The sequence below is a fragment of the Toxotes jaculatrix genome, chromosome 21 (genome assembly GCF_017976425.1).
Source record: "Toxotes jaculatrix isolate fToxJac2 chromosome 21, fToxJac2.pri, whole genome shotgun sequence".
In the NCBI taxonomy this organism is placed as follows: Eukaryota; Metazoa; Chordata; class Actinopteri; family Toxotidae; genus Toxotes; species Toxotes jaculatrix.
The window spans coordinates 20,590,495-20,592,994 of NC_054414.1; the positions used below are offsets into that span (position 1 = coordinate 20,590,495).

Below are 2,500 nucleotides of genomic sequence, written 5' to 3' on the forward strand. Positions count from 1 at the left end.
TCATGAGATGCAGCCGAAAGCTCTGGAAACAGAGACACTCCTCTGCCTGTCCCTTTCATTTAGGCCACACCCCTCTGTCCTCACTGGACATTTTCCCTTGATGCTTCTCTTACGTTCCAACTCACGTTAAACGTCTGTTCTCTGTCCACAGCTTTCGACTGCATGTCATGGTCTTCATCACAGAAGGGAGTTTGCTCAGACTACAGATGTGGACCCCGCTGACTGGAGCTAAGCTAAGCTAAGCTAAGCTAAGCTAAGGGCTTTTCATGGAGGCCAAGGGCCACGTGGAGCCCGGCACACACGGCCCACACCAGGGCCGGGCCCGTCTGGACCAGCAGAGGGTTCACTACATACACAGAGGGAGGACACGGAGCACCACCTGGCCACTGAGGGGCCACTGAGAATCACTGAGGGTCACTGTGGGCCACTGAGGGTCAGTGAGGGGCCACTGTGGGCCACTGAGAGTCAGTGAGGGGCCACTGAGGGTCAGTGAGGGGCCACTGTGGGCCACTGAGGGTCAGTGAGGGGCCACTGTGGGCCACTGAGAGTCAGTGAGGGGCCAGTGAGGGTCAGTGAGGGGCCACTGTGGGCCACTGAGGGTCAGTGAGGGGCCACTGTGGGCCACTGAGAGTCAGTGAGGGGCCACTGAGGGTCAGTGAGGGGCCACTGTGGGCCACTGAGAGTCAGTGAGGGGCCACTGAGGGTCAGTAAGGGGCCACTGTGGGCCACTGAGGGTCAGTGAGGGGCCACTGTGGGCCACTGAGAGTCAGTGAGGGGCCAGTGAGGGTCAGTGAGGGGCCACTGTGGGCCACTGAGAGTCAGTGAGGGGCCACTGAGGGTCAGTGAGGGGCCACTGTGGGCCACTGAGGGTCAGTGAGGGGCCACTGTGGGCCACTGAGAGTCAGTGAGGGGCCAGTGAGGGTCAGTGAGGGGCCACTGTGGGCCACTGAGGGTCAGTGAGGGGCCACTGTGGGCCACTGAGAGTCAGTGAGGGGCCACTGAGGGTCAGTGAGGGGCCACTGTGGGCCACTGAGAGTCAGTGAGGGGCCACTGAGGGTCAGTAAGGGGCCACTGTGGGCCACTGAGGGTCAGTGAGGGGCCACTGTGGGCCACTGAGAGTCAGTGAGGGGCCAGTGAGGGTCAGTGAGGGGCCACTGTGGGCCACTGAGAGTCAGTGAGGGGCCACTGAGGGTCAGTGAGGGGCCACTGTGGGCCACTGAGGGTCAGTGAGGGGCCACTGTGGGCCACTGAGAGTCAGTGAGGGGCCAGTGAGGGTCAGTGAGGGGCCACTGAGGGTCAGTGAGGGGCCACTGTGGGCCACTGAGGGCCACTGAGAGTCAGTGAGGGGCCACTGTGGGCCACTGAGAGTCAGTGAGGGGCCACTGAGGGTCACTGAGGGTCACTGAGGGTCAGTGAGGGTCAGTGAGGGGCCACTGTGGGCCACTGAGAGTCAGTGAGGGGCCAGTGAGGGTCAGTGAGGGGCCACTGTGGGCCACTGAGGGTCAGTGAGGGGCCACTGTGGGCCACTGAGAGTCAGTGAGGGGCCACTGAGGGTCAGTGAGGGGCCACTGTGGGCCACTGAGAGTCAGTGAGGGGCCACTGAGGGTCAGTAAGGGGCCACTGTGGGCCACTGAGGGTCAGTGAGGGGCCACTGTGGGCCACTGAGAGTCAGTGAGGGGCCAGTGAGGGTCAGTGAGGGGCCACTGTGGGCCACTGAGAGTCAGTGAGGGGCCAGTGAGGGTCAGTGAGGGGCCACTGTGGGCCACTGAGAGTCAGTGAGGGGCCACTGAGGGTCAGTGAGGGGCCACTGTGGGCCACTGAGGGTCAGTGAGGGGCCACTGTGGGCCACTGAGAGTCAGTGAGGGGCCAGTGAGGGTCAGTGAGGGGCCACTGTGGGCCACTGAGGGCCACTGAGAGTCAGTGAGGGGCCACTGTGGGCCACTGAGAGTCAGTGAGGGGCCACTGAGGGTCAGTGAGGGGCCACTGAGGGTCAGTGAGGGGCCACTGTGGGCCACTGAGGGCCACTGAGAGTCAGTGAGGGGCCACTGTGGGCCACTGAAAGTCAGTGAGGGGCCACTGAGGGTCACTGAGGGTCACTGAGGGTCAGTGAGGGGCCACTGAGGGTCACTGAGGGTCAGTGAGGGGCCACTGAGGGTCACTGAGGGTCACTGAGGGTCAGTGAGGGGCCTGGTGGAGGCTCTGGGATTCTATTTGTGTGACTCCTCAGTGAATCTGGAGAAAACAGAGAAAGATTCTTTACTCACCTGAGCACAGGGTCGGAGTTCTTCTCCCACCTTTGCTCTTTGCAGACATACCTCCACACGTGTGTGTGTGAGTGTGTGTGTGTGTGTGTGTGTGTGTGTGTGAGTGTGTGTGTGTGAGTGTGTGTGTGTGTGTGTGAGTGTGAGTGAGTGTGTGTGTGTGAGTGTGTGTGTGTGTGTGTGTGTGTGTGTGTGAGAGTGTGAGTGAGTGTGTGTGTGAGTGTGTGTGTGTGTGAGAG

General features: G+C 61.8%; 1 long non-coding RNA gene across 2 annotated transcripts in view; it reads right to left on the reverse strand.

Moving 5' to 3' along the window:
* Positions 1 to 2,500, reverse strand: part of LOC121201546 — a 31,734-nt gene that overhangs the window by 3,404 nt on the left and 25,830 nt on the right. The window lies entirely within an intron of this gene.